Below are 27,185 nucleotides of genomic sequence, written 5' to 3' on the forward strand. Positions count from 1 at the left end.
ATCAAAATTACATGGCTGTAAAAGCTATGTTGATTATACATATGGGAGATATGACAATTGGTCAAATTCTCATGCTGTACATAACAGCCTAATAGGAATAGGGGTTAATATTAGTCACTGCTGTGTATTAACTGCCTTAGTGGCCAGTGATATATGTGGGTGAAATGAACCCAACTAGCTGAGAGATAAATATACCAAAACTAGCCTACTGATACCTTTGATGGCAAGTACAGGTAAACCTCAAAATATGGAAAGAGGTAATACGGCAAAGTACACCTTGCAGAGATTATCCATTTGTGGGGGCACGTAGCCGATATTCCGTCAATAGGGATTAACTACTGCATGGGGTAAATGTAAGGAGGCAGTAAATACATGAAGACATCCCAAAGGGATCCATAAGGATCACCTATAATAAAAGGGCAGTAGGTGTGTTTTATATAGTAGTATCCCTGTATAAGGAAAGTGCCAATTGCGTGTACCAATGGCACCGTAGCCCGATATGAATGAGCGGCTGTGCTGTGAGTTGGGGATTAACATCACCCGACCGATCACGGGAGCACAGTAGCCCTATGTGCATAAGATGCTGTGCTGTGAGGTTAACGGTGATTTATATCCAATCACCCGACCGTTCACAGCAATACAGTAACCCAATGTAAGTAGGTAGATGGTGATTTTTATTCAATCACCCAACTGGTCACAGTAATACAGTAACCTAATGTAAACAGGCTGCTGTACTGTGAGATTGACCGTGATTTATATCCGATCACTCAATCATCCCAAGTGACTGTTTGTGCAGATCTACAGTGAATAGATAATGGCGTGAGTATATAGACTGAATATAGACAGGGATAGTTACACAAGGAATGAACACAGTTGCAATCGTAGCAAAGTAGGTAACTATGTATCATGTATTCAATTCCAGCGCAGCCAGAGCCAAGAGGGTGATTAACACTGACACTAATTTATACATGCATAATCCCCTACATCAGCACTGATCATCTTATATCAATGCTGATGTGCTCGATGACATGCCTAAAATAGTAAGCAATAAGAAATAGAAATCCCCTATTACGAAAAAGAGCCTGCGATGTAGAATAGCCACACGCAGAATCGTGATGTGACAGTAGTATTAGTGAAATAAACGCCGGGACTCCGCAACTTGGATGGAGTATCAGTTAATGTTGCAGTCGCAATGATAGCGCCCCGCGTGTGTGGGGCTGTGGCCAACGCACGCATTTCACGTAAGAATGCTTCAGGGCACGTAACTCATAGGGGATTATGCATGTATAAATTTGTGTCAGTGTTAATCACCCTCTTAGCTCTGGCTGCGCTGGAATTGAATACATGATACATAGTTACCTACTTTGCTACGATTGCAACTGTGTTCATTCCTTGTGTAACTATCCCTGTCTATATTCAGTCTATATACTCACGCCATTATCTATTCACTGTAGATCTGCACAAACAGTCACTTGGGATGATTGAGTGATCGGATATAAATCACGGTCAATCTCACAGTACAGCAGCCTGTTTACATTAGGTTACTGTATTACTGTGACCAGTTGGGTGATTGAATAAAAATCACCATCTACCTACTTACATTGGGTTACCGTATTGCTGTAAACGGTCGGGTGATTGGATATAAATCACCGTTAACCTCACAGCACAGCAGCTTATGCACATAGGGCTACTGTGCTCCCGTGATCGGTCGGGTGATGTTAATCCCCAACTCACAGCACAGCCGCGCATTCATATCGGGCTACGGTGCCATTGGTACACGCAATTGACACTTTCCTTATACAGGGATACTATTAAATGTAAGACACCTATTGCCCTTTTATTATAGGTGATCCTTACGGATCCCTTTGGGATGTCTTCATGTATTTACTGCCTCCTTACATTTACCCCATGCAGTAGTTAATCTCTGTTGACGGAATATCGGCTACGTGCCCCCACAAATGGATAATCTCTGCAAGGTGTACTTTGCCGTATTACCTCTTTCCATATTTTGAGGTTTACCTGTACTTGCCATCAGTTAGGGCATCAGTAGGCTAGTTTTGGTATATTTAGCTCTCAGCTAGTTGGGTTCATTTCACCCACATATATCACTGGCCACTAAGGCAGTTAATACACAGCAGTGACTAATATTAACCCCTATTCCTATTAGGCTGTTATGTACAGCATGAGAATTTGACCAAATATACATATGGGAGATATGACAATCAATATAGCTTTTACAGCCATGTAATTTTGATTAGTTACGTTGTATGCTGTTTATTTTATCCCTTAATTTTATATTCGTTGATGACAATAAAATGTATTTTTTTTTATACAATCACACTACCCATTCTGTGACTGAGTGCTCACTCACTAGGTTTCCTTTTTCTTCTAGTTTATGCCATTGTAGCCTACCTAGAGAGCACCTCATTCCTATACCCTTTAGCTGTGCGGGGGCTCCCCTCTTTGTGTGTAGCTATAGATTATTGTAAACTGATTGAATATATTGGGTTATATATGTAATTATTTTATACAAGATTTTCTCGAGTCTAAGACGCACCCTTGATTAAATAAAAAAATAAAAAAAGAATTTGGGGGAGGGAAAATAACCCAATACATTAAATGTGCAGTTTTTTTGTTAATTTATTTTAACTAGCAGACAATAGCATTCATTTATCCACACTACACCATATTACAGTACAACTTTATGCTCAGCACTACATTTATTCATGAGGGGCTGTATACTGTACATCTCTGCTGTGGCTGCTCCAGCTGATCCCCTCTGCACCTCCTGCCGTCAACAAAGAGTTGCGTTGGGGTGTGGTCGAAGCAGCCAGCACTGAAACCACCGCAGCACTGCCGTTAACAACCGCTTTTGTTAAGCGCTGAAAGCATACCTGCTGCAGCTGCTCCAGCAGCGCCCCCTAGAAGATTTTTTTTTTTTTAATCATCTATCTCTATTTATTTCTAAGATGCATCACAATTTCAGACGTGAAAATTGGGGGGGGAAGGAGCGTCTTAGAATCAAGGAAATACGGTAATCTGATTACTTTGTCAAAATATTTAAAAGGAATCCTTGGCTCACGAAGGAGTAGGTCCTCCAGCAATGTTGGATCCCTTTCTGGTGATCGAGACCTGAGAGGCAATCCCACTCCTCTTACTGCTGCTGGTGCTTTTGGGTAAGTCTAGTGCCATGTTCCGGTGGTACGGTGGCGTGTGGAGATCAACCTTACGCGTTTCACTAAATCTCGCTTTGTCAGAGGTTATGCTGCTATGCTCCATAACACCTTTTTATTGCCTTCATATCTCAAAGGAAAATTACGGGTTACAATCGTAATTACTCATTGTTGCAGAGATGGAGTATTATATATATTATTATTTTCTAACAATTTTTAAAATAGTTTGCAATTTAGAATCATTTACACAAAAATATTGAGGACAGAGACACTTCCTCCACTAGGGGAGGAAAAGGGTAAATTGCACTATCCTAATTAACTAAACATATGGTCTGGAATTTTGAATAAAATAAATCATTAAAATAATTATTAGATTGAGGAAATAGTCTAAAATGTATAATTGAAATGTTATAATATTGCATCGTTAATTGTATTTTTGCATTCTAAAATTGTGATATTGGTATTAATTGGTTCATGCTAAATTGCAACCCATTTAACCTTGAGTACACATGTATGAACACAAACTATTAAATACATAGCATAATAAAATACATGCAATACAAATAGTTGGACTTCATAAGAGATATTAATATTTGGAATAAGTATATTTGGGGTCCAAAAGTGATGCAAAATACAGTGGCTAAGTAATACCACCTAAATCTGAACAAGATCTATATCTATTCGGAAGTCACCTAAAGAATGGCTAAGATTCTATAGAAATTAAACAAAATCTCTCTAGATTAAGGCCCAGTGGTGCTAAAGTCTTTAGCGTATAATACTAAAGTGTTACTTTTTGAATTGAACTATGTCTCTTATATTTTTTTACCCTGAGGGACTATTTACACTCATCCTCACAAGAAGAAGCAGATAAGCCACAGTTGGAGAAAGCTATATATTCATCGACTTCTTGTAAGTGGGCTAACATATGAGCCAAGACTCCACTCATACACCCCCTTTATCATAAAAGTGCACACTATACTTTCTTTAATTATTTGGGGTGATCCTGCTCGTTCTGGATTTTTGTGGAGTGGTGATTGAAGAGGAGGCCTTTTGGGGGGGGGAAAAAACTGCGCCGAACGCGCATTTTAAGTGAAACTTTTGTCACTGTTTCGTCATAGAAATTGTATTTGTAATGGTGATGGTTTTTAATAAAAAAACAAAACACCATTTTAGTGCCACAACGCAAAGAAGTTTGACTTATAACGTGTGTTTTAGCTGCTGCGGACACGGGTGGGTCGGTCTGAGTCCCACTCTCGCGGAGCTGCAGACACGGCTGTGCCTTCTGCCGGAGCAGCCCCCCCCCGTCGAGGTACAGAGACACCCACTCTCTCCACCCGGCAGAGCTGTAGGATAGTATGATATAGATACCCAAACATTATATATAGGGTAAGAAATACATACAGATTATTTCCCTTCCGCCTTGGTGTTCTCTCATCACCATGACAACACGAGGCCAATGCACATGACATCACTCGCCCACCCCTTTTTCTCTCTCCCCGTCTCCTTGTCTCTTCTTCCCTTCTTTCCACTCTGTCCGTCTCCCCCTCGCCCTCCAGTGACTCACCCGGTGAAGGAGCTCTACTTGCAGGCCCACATACACTGCTGTCACTGTGTCCGCTGTCAATAAAGTTACTTGGAGAGCAAGCTGTGTCTCTGTGTCTTCCTCTTCTCTCCGGTGACTCCTCCTAGTGGAAGCTGGCAACACTGACGGCCTCTTCTGCCAGCAGTGACGTCACTTCCGTCACCACTGACTTCCCTCTCCATCAACTCCATTCACTGCTAGGCAATTTTCCTCCTGGTAGGTGTGCCCAAAGAAATTTCACTTCAACAAGTCCTCACCCGAGGTTTTTGAGCAATATTCAGCCAAACATTTATATTTTATATTAGTTCACTTATTCACGAATCACTTGATTTATTTACAATTTAATTATCACCTGTATGTTGTGTGAAAGCCCCGCCCAATATCACTTTTTGGTGTAAACCTATTTTGAACAGTACAGCTAAACCCCGTTATAACGCGCCTCGTTATACCGCGATTCGGTTATAACGCGGTTTTCCCGTGGCTCCCGTTTTTTTTTAAAAAAAAAAAAAAAAAAAAAAAAAAAATTTTTTTAAAAAAAATTTTTTTACATTTTTTTTTTGCACACTGCACACACTCACTGCACACACACTGCTCATTGCTCACACTGCCACACTGCACACACACTGCACACTGCACACACACTGCTCATTGCTCACACTGACACACTGCACACACTCACTGCACACACACTGCTCATTGCTCACTGCCACACTGCACACACACTGCACACTGCACACACACTGCTCATTGCTCACACTGACACACTGCACACACACTGACCACACTCACGCACACTCACACACACTTACGCACACTCACGCACACTTACGCACACTTACAGACACTCACACACACTCACACACACACACACACACACACACTTACACACACTTAGACACTCACACACACTCACACACACTTACACACACTTACACACACTTAGACACTCACAGACACACACTCACACACACTTACACACTCACAGACACTCACACACACTCACACACACTTAGACACTCACAGACACTCACAGACACTCACACACACTCACAGACACTCACACACACTCACACACACTCACACACACTTACACACTCACACACACTCACACACACTTACACACACTTACACACACACTCAGACACTTACCCACACTCACACACCCATATACACACACACACTTTCTCTCCCATATATACATACACACACACTCTCTCACTCTACACAGACGGGCCGCGACCAGCACCACCACCCGCTCCCCCCCCTCCTCCCGCGCAGGCAGCGGGAGCACCGGGGACAGCGGTGGGGAGAAGAAACCCCCCGCTACAACCTCCATGCAGGCAGCATGGTTCTGAGGTAAGCGGCGACCTGAGGGGACATCCCCACTCCCATCTCCTGCCCCGCGGCCTGTCCCGAGGTGACAGGGGGAAGCGGGGACAGGAGAGACATCCCCGCTCCCATCTCCTGCCCCGCGGCCTGTCCCGAGGTGACAGGGGGAAGCGGGGACAGGAGAGACATCCCCGCTCCCATCTCCTGCCCCGCGGCCTGTCCCGAGGTGACAGGGGGAAGCGGGGACAGGAGAGACATCCCCGCTCCCATCTCCTGCCCCGCGGCCTGTCCCGAGGTGACAGGGGGAAGCGGGGACAGGAGGGACATCCCCGCTCCCATCTCCTGCCCCGCGGCCTGTCCCGAGGTGACAGGGGGAAGCGGGGACAGGAGAGACATCCCCGCTCCCATCTCCTGCCCCGCGGCCTGTCCCGAGGTGACAGGGGGAAGCGGGGACAGGAGGGACATCCCCGCTCCCATCTCCTGCCCCGCGGCCTGTCCCGAGGTGACAGGGGGAAGCGGGGACAGGAGGGACATCCCCGCTCCCATCTCCTGCCCCGCGGCCTGTCCCGAGGTGACAGGGGGAAGCGGGGACAGGAGGGACATCCCCGCTCCCATCTCCTGCCCCGCGGCCTGTCCCGCGGTGACAGGGGGAAGCGGGGAGCGGAGGGACATGCCCGCTCCCATCTCCTGTCCCGCGGGATGAATATGCGCTAAAGCGCGGCGGCCATTTTTTTTTCTCGCGACCCCGTTAGTAACGCGGTGGTCTCGGGGTGGACCCCGAGACCCGCGTTATAACGGGGTTTAGCTGTACTTTGTTAAACAAAGGATAACATAAGAAAAGGTTGAAAATTGCTGGCCAGAGGCTAGGGTATCTTCTATACCTCAAACATCAGATAAAGATAAAGGTGACTTAGTCCAGCGCACAAAAAGAACAAAGTCATTAATATCCATTGCAAACAATAGGAAAATGTTTTCTTAGAGGAAAATTTAAGCAGGTGAGGTTTTTAAAAAAAAATTCAATATAGGATTGAAGCAAGGAGTCCAGTACCCCTTAGGCTAAGTCCCCACTGGCGCTGAGCGTGCTCATGCTTGGAGAGCGCAGAAGTTATGGAGGTTTTCCCTCACACCCTGGTGAGGTGCCCTATGTATGGAGGGGAGTGGCTGTATGCTCTGAGTCCCTGGATAGTGACAACAGGGATGCGCCTGCCTCCTGAAGTATATAAGGCACAACATTGTCAGTTAGTTGGTTGGTTCCAGCAGTTATGTGAAGTTGCTGGTTAATTGTATTCTCCTGCATAAGGGATTGTAGGAACACTTTGTGACCCTAGTGCAGTAACTAGCGGTACAGGTTGACCAATCAAGCCTGTCTAAGCCACTCTGTGTCCAGGGACCTGGCACAGAGAGGATCTCCCTAGGAGAAGAGGGAATCCCACTCCAATTTGGGAGGGTGTACCTGGCAAAGGGACAGCACGGAGAGATGTGCGGCTAGAGCCGGCAGCTGCATGGGGCAGTCTGCTACATCCCAATCTACAATAAAGATGACTTTGTTAATGAAAACCCCACTGTGTGAGTGAGATTACTCAGCAGTGGCAGTCACCACCAAGAAGGAGTTCCTCACCAGGACCATCTCCCTGCGGAAGCACAGATCCTGATGAGGTGGAGGCGCTGCACATGATGTAAGTTGAACTCACACCAACTACCTCCGCTACCTGTCCTGATGACATCCCCTAATACCATCAAGCGGGAGACTCAGGAGTCCTGTTGCCTACAGGTGCACCACCAAACACGAACATGTAATGGGGGAATGGTTAGACCACCCGGGCCAATGTGAGATTGGGGGGGGGAAACCCGTTACAATTGGAGGCGCTGCTAAGATAGACCTATTAACAGGACAGGCTTTTGCTAGGCACACGCTAGGAAACAGAGAAAGTGTATGCTGCCACTTTGTGCTGTGTTGGGATGGAACCGCAGGGACGACCTGGGAACCTGAGAGGAGTTAGTGGGTCTGGAGAGGGGCTATAGCTGTCTGAGTCACCTTGAGGTAGCGCTAGGAGTAGGATGCCTGAAGGGATAGCCTGTTAACGTGGTCAGGAATCCTGGAGAGGGACTGCGCTAGGCTGACCAAGAGAGGTAGACGCCCAAGTACTGCATGGAAGCCCCAGAGTACTCTAGACATTCCAGATCACTTACCGAAGGGAGCACAGACTGGGAGGAAGGAGATACAGCAGACAAAGAAAGAATGAGCCTAGCCTGAGGTAGTGCAAACACGAGTCAGATCTACGTTAGGTACACAAGGTGGTGCACAAGGCATGTTTATTGTACTGATGTGGTAGCTGCCCCGCAGAGCGGAGCTCCATGTACAATAACCCAGTATACAGTGATCGAGAAACAACCATCAGAATGGTGGATCTGCAAAGAGCAGAAGGTCCAGGATGCCGGACTGAGGAAGAAGAACTAGCTACAGAAGAGACTTTTGTGAGCTTGTTATGGAATGGCGTGAAAGCCGTGGCTGCGCCGTGTTTGTCCTGTCTATGTTCTCGGGAAAGTACCCTCGAGACTAGTGAGGACAACAGTCTTGCGAGATGGGAGGAACGAAATGGACTTTGTTATACACCAATACACAAACAGCCAGACGCTACCTCAAATATGAAGAAAGACAGTACTAACCAAAATGGCGGTTCCCGCGTTCCCGGGCCACCGCGTGGGCCAGCTGCAGAAAGTCTTGCAACTTTGCAGTTTGCTAATTGTTGGCCAGGATTGGCAGCAACGAGAAAACCCCACCCTGCTGGGGAGTTTGGCGCGAAAGCTGGAGCCGCGACCTCATGGACTATGACTCACTCTGCACCTGTGCTGGGTCAGCCTACAAGTCTACGAGACATCCCCCTAGTTTCAACCAGGGGGAGTGGTTTGCCTTTCCGCCAGATGCCGATGGAGAAAGTAGGAGGAGGGATTGCTCAACCAGCCCCTGCCCTTCAGTTGCGAAGAGCCATTGATCGATACAGACCTCTAAGACGAGTGCCTCCGTTGGTGACTATGGCTGAACATTCTGAGAAAGTGGACCAGAGTCCCTTGATCTCTACCCATCCCTATTCGGTTCCAGGAGGCTTCCTGATTATCCGCGTAGAGGGTGTGGAGACAGTGGTCTGTCTCTGCCTGCAGTGCAGACTGCCGGGTGGAGCTGTGGGCAGCGAGGCTCGATGCCCTCACTGTGGACTGCAGTATATGTGGCCCATGATGACGTTTGTGCCAGTACAAGCCGTGGGAGTGAAAGATTCTACCCCGATGTCAGCAGCGGAGCTTCCGGGTGCACTATGGAGTGAGAGTGCAGGTCCCGCGGAGCAGGAATCGGGCCGGATTCTCAAGTCAGAGAAAACTAGCCATCGGAGGGGTGACCGGAAAGGAGCCCATCGGCGGTCCCCTACTGGAATGCCCTGCCCGAACTGTAAGTTGGAGTCCTCGGACGAGGAGTGTGCCCGACTGGCTGATACCCAGGACTTGTTAACAGAGTACCATACCAGTGGTACACCTTGGCGGGATGCCATCCCACGTGGTGTGGAGACACGGAGTCGAGTGTCTCCAGTACCGCGACAACCCGATCGCCGGAGTCCCACTGCCGTGGTGACTAGCGGGTCGGAAGGAGGTCGATCCACCCCGACGCTGCGAAGCAGTAGGCCAGCCCAGTGCTTGTCGCAGACCCAGGGGGTGGAGGTGAAAGAAGAGCGGATCCAGGGCCAGGCTGGACCGCATAGCAGACGGGCGTTGCCGGATGTCCTCGTGGAGGAAGAGGTCTCGATTGGGGACCCAACCCAAGATGGCGTCGCAGCACGTGCGTGTCCAGAGGCAGTTCCGGACGACCAGAGCGGCATCGAGTGGGAGATGATCGCGCCTCTGCGGTCGAGCAGCGGAAGTCGATCCCCTACTGACAGACGGAATGGGCGCTCGAGCCGGAGAGCGAGAAGCCCAGCTGCCAAAGAAAAGAACGGACTTTGTGGCGGAAGCGAGTAAGGTATTACAGAGGAGCAGGTCGTAACCCTGCCGATACCTACCGTCCAGCCCCGTCCTCCAACCCCGTCCACTCCCAAAGTTAGTCCCAAGGCCCTAGTTAAATCCCCTGTCCCTGTCACTTGTTCTTTCGGGTCTACTTCTTGCCTGGGGATGTCAGGGGATTCCCGGGGTCCTACCGAGGAGCGGACTGAGAGCCTGGACTGGGGAACTTCGGATGATGGATCGGAGGGTGGAGGGAGGATTTCCCGACAAGGGTCGGTACCCAGTGATTGTACCAGTGTATTGAGTATCACGGGTGGAAACAGATCACAGCCTCTGGGAAAGGTTACGCCATCTGAGGGTACTTCAGGGGTATCATCGGGTGGGCCTGAAGAGGAAGAGCCACTAGAATCCAACTCAGAGGAGGTACGGGAAACTAGATGGTGGGCACCACTATATGAGGGTTATGTCGCATGGATAGACCGCACCCGTTTCATTTTAGAAAGGGATGGGATAGTGGACCATTGGTGGGCTCCCGGGGAGTTCAGCGATGAGGCATACCTCAAAGAGTTGAGTGTGAGGTGGAACCGAATTAAAGGGGGTTTTATTAAACCAAAAGGATCTGAAGGGTTGGATGATCCGGTGGAGTCAGATGAGCCCCTGTCATGGGTGTTGCCGGGAAGGGCTGGGCAAACTAAATTGACCCGGGCCTGCTGAGCTGAACGAGCCATTATGGCGAAGTATAAGCGGTCTCATGGGCTTGAGTACCCTTATGTCCCTGAACCTCTGATGCGGGAGATAGAGGATAATCGAGAGAGGTGGCTCCGTACTGATATAGAGTACTACATTGTCAATAAGGGAGGGGCCATTAAGGGAGTTCAGGCTGAGCAGAGGGTTTCCCAACTGATGCGGGTTTGGAAAATCGGGCGCAGTATTTACATGCACAAAGCGGTGTACTGTAATGAGCGAGGTCTGCCTCGAGAGTATAGTGTGACAGTCACCGATGCAGCGGGACGGGAGGTGAAGAAACCAGACCCTCGACACTATTATTAGGTCCCGGACAGAGTGGTCTGCCTTTTCTTTAGCGCTGTAAAGGGGGGTTAAGGCTGCACACCACAATATATAAACAAATACATACAGTTTACCGGTGCTGCTGGTTCAAGGAAGTACCTGCCAGGAATTTCGAAAGTACACTGAGGAAAAAGGAGAGAGATCCAGCGCTACACGGATTTCAAAATAATGAATTTATTGTGCCACACGACGTTTCGACCAACAGGTCTTTTTCAAGTGACAAGGCATCTTGCCTTGTCACTTGAAAAAGACCTGTTGGTCGAAACGTCGTGTGGCACAATAAATTCATTATTTTGCAATCCGTGTAGCGCTGGATCTCTCTCCTTTTTCTTTAGCGCTCCCTGCTGGTCAGTGAGCGTGATGTTCTGACATTATTATGTAACTGTGATGATGTTGGACATGTAATTTGTGTGTTCTTTTACAGTGTTTCCTGGCGCAAGGTACACCAAATTTAGGCCCCAGCCGGGACGGTGGGGATTCACCAGGGGGAGTATATAGCCATGCATAATAATGGTATACTACTTTCCTCTCTGTTGGCAGTAAGTCCTGATAAGTACAGGTATGCCAGCAGTAGTTATGGAGGTTTTCCCTCACACCCTGGTGAGGTGCCCTATGTATGGAGGGGAGTGGCTGTATGCTCTGAGTCCCTGGATAGTGACATCAGGGATGCGCCTGCCTCCTGAAGTATATAAGGCACAACACTGTCAGTTAGTTGGTTGGTTCCAGCAGTTATGTGAAGTTGCTGGTAAATTGTATTCTCCTGCATAAGGGATTGTAGGAACACTTTGTGACCCTAATGCAGTAACTAGCGGTACAGGTTGACCAATCAAGCCTGTCTAAGCCACTCTGTGTCCAGGGACCTGGCACAGAGAGGATCTCCCTAGGAGAAGAGGGAATCCCACTCCAATTTGGGAGGGCGTACCTGGCAAAGGGACAGCACGGAGAGATGTGCGGCTAGAGCCGGCAGCTGCATGGGGCAGTCTGCTACATCCCAATCTACAATAAAGAGGACCTTGTTAATGAAAACCCCACTGTGTGAGAGTGAGATTACTCAGCAGTGGCAGTCACCACCAAGAAGGAGTTCCTCACCAGGACCATCTCCCTGCGGAAGCACAGATCCTGATGAGGTGGAGGCGCTGCACATGATGTAAGTTGAACTCGCACCCACTAACTCAGCTACCTGTCCTGATGACATCCCCTAATACCATCAAGCGGGAGACTCAGGAGTCCTGTTGCCTACAGGTGCACCACCAAACACGAACATGTAATGGGGGAATGGTTAGACCACCCGGGCCAATGTGAGATTGGGGGGGGGGAAAACCCGTTACATGTCAATGCGTGTTTATGCCCTACTTTTAATGTAGGAAGCATTTCCAAAGTGACAGCCCACTTCCCCTTCTGCTAGGCTCTGGCTCTTGAGCCCCGCCCTCTCTCTAGCTGTGCACCAATTGTATCTAGTAACTGCCCAGTTAATCATTTCCAGGACTACATTGCCCACAAAGCTGTGCAAGAACTGAATTAAATAACCCGGAGCAAGCGATCGATTACAGGAGAACAGATCGATCTGAAGCTTAGCTAATCACTTGTCAGTGTGCAGATTGTATTGATGCACATATTGAATTTGATATATATATATATATTACAGAAAAAAGAAATACAATAAGCGCAATCACATAAAGACTAATAATATAATAATTACCACATACACTGGAGGGTATAAACCCTCACAATCTAACTTTCCCTGACTCAGTCTGCAGCCAAAAGGTCTACCGCTCCACGGGCTGGTAAAGAAAGATTTCCCAAAAAGAATGACCTAGGCGCAAGTGGAGACAAGAAAAACAAACATAGGGTAATACGTTCTAACAATTGAACCACCAGAAGGTATGATATGCACTCACAGCATGTAGGATATAATCAGGCCTTGTATCCACTCTGGGATCTGGAACAGTTATGAAGAATCTGGAACTTCTAGCAACTTGTAATCCGCAGCAAGCGTACTCTCGTGCGTGATGTCACATGCAGGAAGAGAAGTAAAACACACAAATAGTGTAACACAGTTTAATAAAAATTGATGATAAAATAACAATAAGTAAAAAACTCACATTTGGTGAGTTCTCATAAAACGTTTGAGAATTCAGAGTATCTCACACTCATAAAGGGTTAATCACACTCTGCAGATCTTTTAAATAGTCTCTGATGTTGTTCCTTTGTGTGTTAGTGACCACTTAGGAAATTTGGCCGGATATAGTCAGTAGAGAAACACTTTGTGACCACACTTTTGAGTACTGCCCACAGTCTCCTTTGTTAGAGAATAACTCCGTTAGTATGGACCCCCGTGGGTCTCTCTATCTGCACCTAATGTGCTAGCAGTACTCATGATACTTTTGGGTAATCAGTGTTCAGTTTCTCCCTTCTGTGGAAGTAATCCCCGGCAGCATGTGAACTCCTCTGCTCCTCCGGTTGCTCCCGTCCTCCGTGACCGTCCTGCGACACGTGACGACGCGATGACGTCACTCCTCGCGAGACTTCCTCCGGCTAGTAGTTAGATCAGTGTCTTAATCCTCCTCATTAGAAACACGCACAATTGGTGTAACAGAGCAAGTAGCAAATGGCCACCAACAGCTACCACTGCTGTCTGCTGCTCCCAAGCCTCCTGTGTTCACTCTCAATAGCTAATAAACCACGCCCTACGCGTTTCTCCTTTCGGCTTCGTCAGGGGATGAAAGTCTATTTTTTTTATATGTATTGGGGGGGAGTTGGGGTCTTTTAAATATGTATTGGGGAGAGTGGGGGTCTTTTAAATATGTATTGGGGGGAGTGGGGGTCTTTTAAATATGTATTGGGGGTGGGTGGGGGTCTTTTTAATATGTATTGGGGGTGGGTGGTGGTCTTTTTATTATGTATTGGGGGTTGGGGGTCTTATTATATATTGGGGGTGGGTTTTTTTGGTATGTATTTTGTGGGGGGGATTGAGTGAGAGTGGGGTAATTGACGGAAGGTGGGGGCAAGTGAGAGGAGAGGGGGTGAGGTCACTGAGTGAGGAAAAAAGAGGTAGTATGAGTGAGACGCAGGGGAGATAAATAATTGTGAGGTGGGGTTGAGGGAGGAAAAGAGTGAAACGGAGGGAAGAGGGGGGGAATAGAGGGGGCTCGTGAGGTGTGAAATGGGTGGGGGCTCGTAATACCACCAAGACCAGGGGGGGGGGGAGAGGGAGTGCGGATATAACTCTAGTCCTGGGCCTCGGAAATCTGTCTGCGGCCCTGTGCACCATATATGTAGGATTTCTTTCCCTGTGTATCTCTTTGGTACACCTCTTAAGATAATTTCTAGATGAAAATCTGTTATTTTTTCATACATTTCCAGTAACAAGATTTTGACATCCCTGACAAGACATAATACCCCCACTAAAGTATATATTTTCTGAATCTACACGCAGTGCAGACATGGGTGATTTGTCTTTCCCACAAAGTATCTTTCTAGGAATCACCTTTTCACTGCCAATGTGTGTTGTTGGCTACGGGGTCAATTGAAGTTTCACATTTTTTCCAATAACATTTTTAGACCGTGAATTCTGTCTCTGTTGTGTTGCAACTTAGCAACTTACAATACAGTATAACAAAAGTTCAATTTTAAACTGGTATTGATCTTGTGCACCATATTTGGTCATGAGACCTCATCAATCTAATTACTATACAAAAACAAATGTCTGAATAAGCCATATTATACATCATAAAAAACATTGTTCATTATGTTCACAATTAGAGAATACAAGATTTACTAAAAAAAAAAAAAATTTTTTCATTAGTTAATGTTTTTAAATGAAAAGGGGATGAGGGCTTCAAAGTAGCACTAGACACGTTTTGATGCACTGCTAATTTCTAATGTAACTACAGCAACTAAATGGTGACCCAGCCGGATACAACATATATTTTCTAAAAGTAGACTGTATAAAGTATTACAAAGTGGGCTAGTTTAAAATGTCACAAAGGTGGACCCTTCTACCCCCCACAACTCTGACCCCCCTCCCCATGCCAAACAACTCTGATTCCCCCAACTCTACAATCCCCTGAAACCCAACCACTCTAACCCCCTCTGCTGGGTGCTGATGTCAGACCCTGGCAGACGGAAGGGAGCAATGAGGTCTGCAATTCTTGGACGTGCTGATGAGCTTGTGCAGCTGGCAGAAGCATTTTGTAAGTTCTGCCAAGTGCAGGGGGAGTACAGGACGTACCTTAAATGTCACAAGGGCCCCTAGGGTATTTTAAAGGTGAATGCTACATTAAACAGACCCCCATCTTGCATGTTACACCTCAAATGAGAATCTGTGAGCAAGACTTTTTATTTAAGATTTGTTCTGTTTTGTATCAAGAATGCAATATTTTGTTTTGTTTCCTTAAACATCTTTATGACAGTTTCAAGAAAACATCCCACTTTTGATATGGTCTTGTCCAACACATAAACTTGGGGGGGAAAAAAATATTTGCTAAAGAAACTCTAATGAAGCCCTATATCTTCGTAAATGTTCCCTTCTTACAATCGTTACGCTGACACATTATTTATGATTAGGGATTGAATGATAAATGAGCAAATACCGAGACGAAGGGTCGACCCATAAATGGGTGATCCCAGAAACTGCAAAGAAATGGGGGCACTCACGGAAGTCTGGAAAAGTAACACAATTGCAGTTTATTCCAAAATGGACAGTGAACAGAGAACAACGCATTAAAAATATAAAAACACCAAACATGCACAGTGAGAAACGCCCCTTCCCTTCAAACCTGTAACGGGTGCTCGGCACAAACTGGACTGAACCGCGAGGCCAAGATGGGGATATAGAAACACGGCCTGAAGCTGCGAAGTTGCGTCCGGAATGCAGTTGCGTAGTCGTGAATAGCTGGATCGGGGTTGGAGAGGTGAGAGCAGTAGGGGTCACGTAGCTGAGGTCGAGGGTAGTAGAAGTTAGTGTAGTAGGTATCCAGGTCGAGGGTCGGAGACAGGAGGGTAGTAGGTAAATCCGTGGCAAGGGTCCAGGTGAGCTGCAAGGAAAGACAAAGCACAGCAAGGTAAGGCAGGACAAGGGATAACAGAGTGCTTGTGACCAGCACAACGTCACACAGTACAAACATTTATGCTCAGCCAAATTGCAGAAGGAAAGACTGAGCATATAAAGGGTGAATCAGCCAATTGCTGAACTGCTGGTCAGCAGAGGCTGAAAGTGGAACCAGAGTGCTAATTTGTTGTGTGCAGAGTGCACACAGCAGGAGTTGATGAGGGAAGCCTGCAGCAAGTGTCTGAATCAAACTCTGGACCGGAGCCTGCATCCAATCCTCACAGTACCACCCCCCTCCCTTCAAGAGCGACCTCTGGACGCTCCAGGGATGGTTTCGAGGGGTGTCTCTGGGGAAAGCCTGGGGATCCAGGAATGTTCATCAGTGCCAAAGCCCTTCCAATGGACCAGGTACTGGATTGTGCCCCTGAATAGCCTGGAGTCCATGATCGTCTTAACCTCGAACTCCTGTTGTCCCTCCACCACGACAGGTTCTGGAGGTGATGCAGGAACAGGAGACCTGGGATCCTGTACAAAGGGTTTTAGTAAGGACATATGGAATACTGACGGGATTTTCATTAAGGCTGGGAGGCATAGCCAGTATACCACCACATTGACCCTCTCGATGATAGGAAAAGGGACAATACATCTGGGGGATAGTTTCGCCGTAGGTGCTTTTTAACCTGATGTTTTTGGTAGAAAGCCATACCTTGTCACCAGGATTGTATGCTGGTATCTCACGACGATGCCAGTCTGCTTGCCTCTTTTGCGTGGATACCGCTTTCTGAAGGTTGTTCTGAATTTCCCCCCATAACTCCTGTAGTTGCTGGATCCGGTTAGCCACGTCTGCGACTCTGGATGAGGCTCCTAAACAGGGAAGAGCTGAGGGATGAAAGCCATAATTAGCGAATAATGGAAATTCTTGAGATGAGTCACTCCATAAGTTATAAAGGGAGAATTCTGCCCAAGGTAAGAGGTCTACCCAATCATCTAGAGTGTCTGAGACAAACCAATGGATATATTGTTCCAAGGACTGATTAGTCCGCTCTGTTTGTCCATTAGACTGGGGGTGATAAGCGGACAAAAAGTGTAAGGACACTCCAAGTTGTTGGCAGAAAGCCCTCCAAAATTTGGAGATGAATTGAGAGCCCCGATCCGACACGATTACTTGAGAGGCTCCATGGAGTTAGAATATTTCCCGAAAGAATACCTCAGAAAGTTTAGCAGCATTAGGTAACCCCTTCAGAGGGATGAAGAGAGCTTATTTAGAGAACCTATCCATGACCACTACCATTGTCATCACGCCCTTAGATAAGTGCAGCTCCACCACAAAGTCCATAGAAATGTGAGTCCATGGCCGGTCAGGAATCGGGAGCGGTTGTAATAGCCCTGTAGTACGATTCCTGGGTGTTTTGGTCTGGGCGTAGATAGGGCAAGAGGTAAAAGGGTTGATTGGTATATAGATGTTAACCAAAAAGTCAGAGTAAATACAGCACCTTAACCAAGGCTATACATGTGTGTGATACAATACGATCTATGAATATTAGGATGCAGATATTTTAACAATTACTAATACAGTGATACCAACACTTTATCTGCATAATGGAGTCTACAACAAAGTGGATCAAATAAACAAATTTCTATCCTAAATAATGATTCTTTAAACACTATAAAGACTATTATATAATAATACAGACAGTTAGATAATTTAATCTGATAATTTCACAATTCAATCTGTTAGTTGTATATTTCATAATAGCCAGAAAAATGACACATTTGATGTAATAAACATCAAATCATGTCATTTGTAGAACAATACATATGTATAGGACCACTAAATAAAGTCCTATTTGGAAATGGTCAAGGTGGAGAGGCACATCTCACATGGACAGGGAGGAATTCTTAGAGTCAAATTGAACAAGAAACTTAATGTGATTATTATTTTAAAAGTGTGTTAAAACATTGATTATAATTAATAGTGCAACTATTTGATTCTCATTAGTCTAATAAATAAGTAAATATAAAATCAAATTATAATAATCTAAGTGTAAAATAATATAACTGTAAAAACATTAAATGTGTAATAAATTGTTGATTTGGTGTAGTAACTTAGTTTGTGTATTTATAATTTTATAAGTGTAACAACATTGAATTATTAATATATAATAAATTAAATTAATTTGGTGTACTAACTAAGTTTGTGCATTATTAGTGATATACTTAGTGATATGTGATACTGGCTAGGCGCATCCACATTGATAAGAGTGTTGGCGGACAAGCTCTAACAAACTTAATATAAATGTGGAAAATAGTAATGCAGATGTATAGATTATGAAATGCTATTATTTGAGAAATGCTGTCAAGTCGAATTCCACATTCAGCCCAAGAGGGCTGAGGGTTTTCAGTTCAAATATCCAATAGGATTCTCTCCTGGAAATGATGTTAATTTTATCCCCCCCTCTTTGGCTGAATGTGGGACATTCAATAGCATGACATTTTAGTCCCATTGGACTTTGTGCATGTTTAAGTTTGAAGTGGAGTGACACATTGTGGGCCTCAAAGCCTCTCCTGATATTGTATATGTGTTCTCCTAATCTTCTCTGCAGTGTTCTGCCCGTGTGGCCCACATATTGTAAGCCACACGGGCATTCCAGCAAATAGATGACAAATTGGCTATGGCAATTGATGAGTGTTCTGATTGCATATTCTTTTGTTGTAATGTTTGAAACAAATTTTTGTATTTTGACACTATATTGGCATGCTATGCATTTGGCACAAGGGAAATAGCCTTTGATGCTGTCTCTTGTGTGTGGGACATCTCTGCTGAAAGGACAACTTGGGGATATTTTTGTTTTTAAATTATTCGCTTTTCTAAAATAAATCTCCGGCTTATCTTTCAAAAAATCTTTTAGGATGTCATCTTGCCGTAACAAACCCCAATATTTATCAAATGTTTTGACTAGTTGGGGTGCAAGTGAACTGTATTTTGTAATAAAGGCCACTGTATTACCTGTTGTAGTTGTCTTATCTTTTGGTTTATATTGTAACAGGTCTGACCTTGTCATAGCTGTGACGGTCTTAATGGCATTATCCAACTGATGTTTATTGTACTCACGGTCAATGAATTTTTGTTTTAATTCTTGTGCTTGGGAGTCAAAGACAGTGGGGTCAGTACAATTGCGTTTAATTCTGACCAGTTGTCCTTTGGGGATGTTTCTAATCCTATTTGGATTATGCTGACTACTTGCCAGTAAATAGGTATTCGCCTGTACTGGTTTGTAGTAAGTTTTTGTTTTTAGGATATTATCTTCTGTGTATAGCTGTAAATCTAGAAACTCAATACAGTTGGTACTTTCTTTAAATGTAAAGACCAAGTTCCTATCGTTGTTATTGAGATACAATTTGAATGATTCCAGTTCACAGACAGGACCCCCCCACACAAAAATAATGTCGTCTATGTAGCGCCGCCATAGGATGAGGTTCGCCCCCAGCTCTTCATTAGACCAGATGGTATCGTCTTCCCACTTACCCATATATAGGTTCGCGTAACTGGGGGCGAACTTCGTACCCATGGCGGTGCCACATGTCTGAAGATAAAATTGATCTTTAAATGAAAAATAGTTATGTCTAAGTACATAATTTATGGACTCCATCAAGAATTTGACCAGTGGAATGGACATAGATTTGTCACTTTCTAATGTTGATTGTACTGCTTCACATCCCTTGGAGTGTGAAATCACGGTGTAAAGCGATGTTACATCGGCTGTGACTATAATGTAATTTGATTGCCAGGGAAGATCCCCCAAGATTTGCAAAATATGTGTAGTGTCCCTTAGATGTGAACGCAGATTAATTACATGTTTTTGCAAATGGTGGTCAATATACTCTGACAATGCAGAAGTAATTGATCCAATACCCGAAATTATCGGGCGACCAGGTGGTCTGTTGATGTCCTTGTGGATTTTTGGTATCATATAAAAGATAGGGATTCTTGGATGTGAATTAAACAAGAATTCATATTCCCTATCATTTATAACACCGTCGTTTATAGCTCCCTCCAATAAAGATTTTAATATATCCTGGTATTTAGATGTTGGATTATGATTTAAAGGGAGGTAAGTGTCTGTGTCATCAAGTATGCGCCCAGACTCCTCTATGTAGTAGGACGCATCCATGACGACAATACCTCCCCCCTTGTCCGCCGATTTAATAACTATTTGTAGGTTGTTCTCCAATTGAGTTATCGCCTGCCTTTCATCAAAACTCAGATTCTCTTTCTTCCTTCCCTCTGATGAAATGTGCCTCTCTATATCCGCTGTGACCATCTCCGCGAATGATTCAACTAGATTACCCCTTGCGAATTTTGGGTAAAATGTTGATGCTGATTTGAACTGGGTGAAATTATCAGTTGCCCCACCTGCAATCCCAGTGGTAGATGTTTTGTTGTTATTTTTTGCAAAGAACCTTTTAAGGGCTAATTTTCTAATAAATTTTTGCACATCTATATAGATCTTAAAGTGATTGGGATTACTGGTAGGGGCAAACGTCAACCCCTTACTCAACACTTGTTTTTCATATTTAGTTAATTCATATTTACTTATATTAAATATGTTAAGCTGTTGTTTGATTTTTTTGTATTCTCTCATTCGCTTATTGTTCTGGCTGTTTTTTTCTTTTCCACCTCTTCTACCTCTCTCCCTATTTTTCTTTTTCTTGAATTGGGAGAGACCCACTTTGTGTCTAATTTTTTCTGTTGATATTCCTCGTCCTTCTCCCTCTTCCAATCTAAAAAAGAAAACGTGGGTTTCTTTTCCTGACTGGAAGTGGGTTTGGCTTCTTGGTTTTTATCACATGGTTTTTGTGCCTTTTTTGGACATTCAGTGGGTTTATTTGGTCGTTTAGTTACTGGTGATTTAATAGGTGATTTGGTGGGACTTGTCTTTTTCTGTTTCTGTTTCTTATCTTCTATGTGTAGACCTCTTAGTTGGTGAAAGGGAGAATTGATATTATACTTTGGTTTATCATTTAGTTCTTCTACTTTTGAATCCCTTTCCCTCCTAGAATTAATGTGATCTGAATCATCCTTATGATTTCTGCTGTCTCTATGATTCGATGGAGTCCTATCTCTGGACCCATCGTATTTGGACCTATCTGGTGCCCATTTATTAGCATAACGTTTTTTGCCTTTTTGGAAATTTTGGGGTTTGTCTAAATTTGAAGCTTTCTTCCAGTTTCTGTATTTACCTTGGGCATAGTCTAATTTGTCTCTATGGTGTTTGATTCTCTTATTTTCTTTTATTTCTTTTTCTACTTGTTTAGTTTTTTTCTCAATTTTATCTTCATATAGCATTTTTTCCGAGCTTGTAATAGTTTCTAAATATTCCTGGATTTCTACTATTTCGTTATCTAATTTATGTAGTAGTTTCCTTCTATTCATAATAAGAAACCTCATTAATTCAAATGAACAGTTGTCCAATAGTCTGTTCCATTCTAAAATAAATTGGTCGCTTTCAAAATCTGTTGTTGGCGATTTGAAAATGCGTAGACCCCTTGGGATCATTTTCTGTTCCAAATATTTTTCTAGGGCTACCGCATCCCATACTTGGCGGGATTCGTGGATTAATAATTTTTCCAATCTATCGTATGTAGCCTCTAGATCTTCTACCTTTTCATCTTCCTGTATCATAGTTATATCATTGGTTTGTTCAGAGGAAAATACAGAATCTATATCTAACCCTCTGCTGTTACGATCTTGAAATAGTGTACTCATAATAGTAGATATTTAACACAGCTGCTAACACTTAAGATGAAACTCAAAGGTGTAAAATAAGTGTATACAAGCGCTAGTGCAACAATTGCAAACAAACAGGAGAAACAAAACCTGAGATACAGTCCTAGGGGGTAGGTAGTCCTGGAGCTGCCGTAGAGGGTTAATCTGGGATCTTCCAACCAGATATGCAAGATGTGGATAGAAAAACCTCTTATGGCGCTGAGGGTAGGTGGCTGGAACAAAAGTCTTGTGCTGAGGTTTCTGTTGTATAAGCTCAGAGAGGGAGACAAGAGAAATACAAACAACACAATAGTGTATTATCCTTTAGACAATATAAGACATGTGGATGGAAAATGAAGCAATTTATTAATTAAAACAATTGTGACTACAATTGAAATAAAACATGAACTGTAAAATAAACAGTGGATGATCTTCTGTTAATAAAAGAGATAGGGGCTTCTCAGCATTTAAGCAGAGAGAAGCCTTGCTGCTCCACCAGAGGTGAAACCGAAATCCTACTCACCGTCCTGGAGTAGGACATGTGCATTGGTACGGGGTCTTTAGCCAGGGGTAGCCGTCTGCTGTGGGGTGCCGGACGTCTGCTTAGAGCGTGCGGGGAGATCTCAGGAATACTCGTGCATTCAACAACACCGCGTGGATTTCGCGCGTCTCCTCCGCTGACGTCACCGCCGGATTGACTCAGCTACGGTGTCCCTGGATGACCAGAATACCTTCCTACGCATTTCGAAACACTCGATCACGTGTTTCTTCGTCAGGGAATGAATGCTACACCGGTTGGGCTTCCTTATATACCCCCAATGTTCTAATTGATCAATGGGAACTCCCAGAAAGGCGGGTCCAAAAGATAATGAGTCCATAAACATTTGCCTTGATCATATCATTGGTACAAGGAGATATAGAGACACAAGATAGTTGATTAAATAGATAAATCAGTGAATGGGGAACTAGGGATTGATCCAGAATAATGTCCTCTAGAGAGTCAAAGGTAACGGCTGATATGATGCTCACCTGTCGTGACCCCAATCGACGAGCGCCCTCGATGTATAAGAGGTTTTTTTGATCGTGAGGATAGTCACCAGATTTTTGGTACCCTCCAGCAAGTGTCTCCATTCCTGCAAAGCCATTTTTATGGCCAAGAGTTCTAGGTTGCCCACATCATAATTTCGTTCGGCTGGGGAGAATTTTTTGGAGAAGAATGTGCAAGGATGCAATTTGCCCATTGGGTTTTTCTGCTGAGATAGTACCGCTCCTGCCCCCACATCTGATGCATCTACTTCAAGGGTGAAGAGTAAAGCGGGATCTGGGTGCACCAGAACTGGAGCTAAAGCGAAGGCTGTCTTTTGTCTGTCAAATGCCTCTGCTGCCTCCACAGAACATTGAGAAGGATCCACGCCTTTCTTGGTTAATGCGGTGAAAGGCACCAGGACAGATGAAAAGTTCTGTATAAATCGGTGGTAATAATTTGCAAAGCTTAGAAACGCTGAACAGCTTTCAGGCTGAGGGGGCGTGGCCACTCCAGAATGGCTTTGATTTTGGCTTGGTTCATGGCTAATCCAGTATCCAAGATGATATATCCCTGAAAAGAGGTACTGGTTTGATCGAATTGGCATTTCTCTAATATAGCGAACAGATGATTCTCCTGCAACTGTCTTAGAACCTGCGCCACATGGCCTGTATGTTCTTGTGCTGATTTAGAGAAGATCAGTAAATCATCCAGGTATAAGCAAATGTATTGATGTGTGATGCCTGGAGTATATATCTTGATAAGGTGGGGTACTGGGTGTGGTATCCTGGTTGGTAAACCAGCTGAAGCGGCACTCAATAAAGCCAGGAACCAAAATGCTGAATGTCACCCCAATTGAATACTCAAATTCCTTAATGATCACAATAAACATGTAGCAAGCAAAAACTCACAGGTCTGCTGCAGCGTCCATGTTTATCCAGGTTCCAGGCAATCTTGGTGTGCCTCCGTCCGTGTAGATAAGAATGCAATAAAAAGAATAAAGGAGGACACATCCTTTATAAATATGTTGGTGATGATAGGATGTGTATGCCTTGATAAAGTGCTCTGTGCAGAACGAAAGATGTTGGTGGGGTAATGCCTTGCCATTTTTCCATCCATGACCATTAAATCTTTTTATGGATAATGCACTTTCCTCCTAATTTTTGGATATTTCTGGTTGTGCTCTGCCATTTCTTCTTTTTATAGCATTCTTATCATCCAGGTATACAATGACATATTTGTCAAGGAAATCCCTAAATATCTTGTTCACAAAGTTCTGAAATACTGCCGGAGCTTTGCAAAGTCTGAACGAGATAACAAGATACTCGTAATGTCCATCACGCGTATTTAAAGCCGTCTTCCACTCATCACCCTGACGAATTCTCACTAAATTATAAGCCCATCGTAAGTCCAATTTGGTGAAAATAGAGGCTCCTTGAACCTGTCAAACAGTTCATAAATGAGTGGTAACGGATATCGATTCTTTACCCTGATTTTGTTGAGTCCTCTGTAGTCAATGCACGAACGCAGTGTTTTTTCTTTCTTTTTAACATAGAAAAACCATGCGCCAGCGGGAGAAAACTTTCGGATGAATCCCCTCTGAAGGTTTTTCTGAATGTATTCTTTCATGGAGGGGTTCTCCAGAGGTGACAGTGGATAAGAACCTCCTCTGGGAGGCACTGACCCAGGCAAAAGATCAATGGATAGTCGAACGACCGATGTGGAGGCAGCTTCTCGGACTGAAACTTGTCTAATACGTCGTAAAAGGAGGAGTAGATACTGGGTAGGTCGGTTTTCTCTTCAGACAGCACTGAAGCAGCAGCCAGCATTTGGGAAGGAACGAAACAGTTCCTCAGGCATCGTGAATTCCAATGGATGAGCCGAGACTCAGCCCAATCCATGAAAGGGTTATGAACTTGAAGCCACAGTAATCCCTGAATTATGGAAATATTGGAACAGTGGATTACGTCCAGTCGAATCTTTTCCATATGGTCCGTACCTGTCTCCAACTGTAGTGGAACCATCTCTATGGAAATGATTGTGGTTGTAACGGTATGTCATCTATCACTTCCAAAGCTACCGGAGATTTTTTCTGTACCAACGGGATGCAATACTTCTCCGCAAAACTTTGGTCGATTAAATTATCACCTGACCCGGAGTCCAGAAAGGCCCGTGTCTTGACCGCAAAGAATTCCCCAGTCAATTTGATAGACAGCATCAACCTTGAAGGTAGATTAGCGGGAGAAGTATGTAGTGGTCCCAGTGTGATTCTACCTCCTCTCATTGGGATTTTGGCATTTCCCGCCTTATTGGGAAAAAGGAGGGCCTGATGCCGGGTGATACCGCAATACATACAAAGACCGGAGCTGCATCTGGCTGCTTCTCGCTGGTCGATAGCATCCCTGAGTTGCATTGCCTCCTCTGGATCCAGGGAACAGTCGGTAATGGAAGCTGGTGGAAAAAGTATGAAGGGATCGTGTACCTCTTTTGCGCTGAACCTTCTTGGCTCTTCTCTCCTGTAGATGCAGATCCATGCGGATACATAGGGTGATGAGATCCTCTAAACCTGAAGGGCGTTCCAGCGTGGAGAGTTCATCATTAAGGTTCTCCATAAGGCCTTACCAAAATGCTGCTACTAGTGCTTCGTCGTTCCATCCGGTTTCTGCGTTGAGGGGCTGGAATTACACTTGCGTAGCGGGCCACAGTTTGACTGCCTTGAGAAATATGTAGGAGAGAGGAAGAAGCCGTTACCTTACATCCTGGAGTGTTGAAGACCCTTTAGAACTCCCGTGTGAAGAGAGATATGTTGCTTGTGATCTTAACGCCTAGATTGGAGATGCCCACACCAAAGCATCATCAGTTAACAGGGACATGATGTATGTGACTTTTGAACGCTGAGACACAAAATAAGAAGGGGTAAGTTCAAATGGAATAAAACACTGGTTTAAAAACCCCGACAGATAAGGGGATCCCCGCCATAGTGATTCGGCGTAGGGACTCGTGGTTCAGCGATGACATGGCCAGAACTCAGTGACGGGACAGCTGCTGCTAGGGAAGCAGGATTGGACGCTGCACGCTATAGCTGGTCTATGATGGATTGCACCTGTTGGATATTTCATACATTTCAAAAGAGTATGTTTGATTATGGGTAGGAGTACGTAATTTTCAATGTATATTTTGATATCGTCTGAGATAGGCATAATGGTTTCCTTTTTTGGTAAGACAGTAGGATATTTATCCACTTTTTTATTATATTTGTATAAAATTTTGTGATGTTGATGTCTTTTCTAATAATATGTTTGTGTTTATATACACTTTGTCACTGATCGTGTTTTATCATGTGATTGCACTCTATTCAGACACATTTTTAAGGAGTTTTTGTACAAATGTTATTATTATTGTACAAACCTGATTGAATTTTACGACACTTAGTGCACTTACTGATACTTGCACTTTAAAGAGCCATGTTTGTTCACTTGTTTGCGTTCCATGAGTTGCGTTCCATTGTCTCATGACGTAGGCACGTGGTGTTCATTGTTACGCATGCTGCGCTGTGCGTTGACGGCCTCTTGGATCACACCCGTGGCTTCTTTTCATGAGTGTATTATGTATATAGACACCACTTTTGTAAGAGTCTTTACTTACCAATGAAAGTTTCATGGATGGACCCGAAACATTGTTTTTGTGCTTTGATTGTTCACGAATAAAACACATGATTTGTAAGTAAAGCGTTATGGAATATTTTTTTACTTCTTTAAGTTTATTTGAACTTGACATAAGGGGACCTGAACATTTTTCCACATGATTGCATTTGGGTGTTGGCTGCACTCCTGGGTTCTGTTGTCCCACAAGAACTGCATGAAGCTCCTTTTTCCTTTTTATTGTTCGCAATTTATGATAATTTATCAACAGTTACTGGCTTTGGATTAGATATACTCTGTCACCCTGTGCCAGTTTCTTGAGGTGTTCCTGTGCAGCCGACAGTGCAACCCACTGATCAGCTGGTACATTCACTTGCTGTTGCTCACCAATGTGAACCCTTTTTTAAAATTTACTATACCCCTTTTATTTTATCTTGTTGGGAGACAATATTTTTTTTTTTTTTTACAATTACTCACATTTCAGTCTTAGGGGTTCTTATTTTCCGCAACTGTATCGAGGCATCTTGGCTCCACTCCCATCTGGGTCTAACTTATTGGGGGCTA

The sequence above is a fragment of the Ascaphus truei genome, chromosome 4 (assembly GCF_040206685.1).
Source record: "Ascaphus truei isolate aAscTru1 chromosome 4, aAscTru1.hap1, whole genome shotgun sequence".
NCBI lineage: Eukaryota > Metazoa > Chordata > Amphibia > Anura > Ascaphidae > Ascaphus > Ascaphus truei.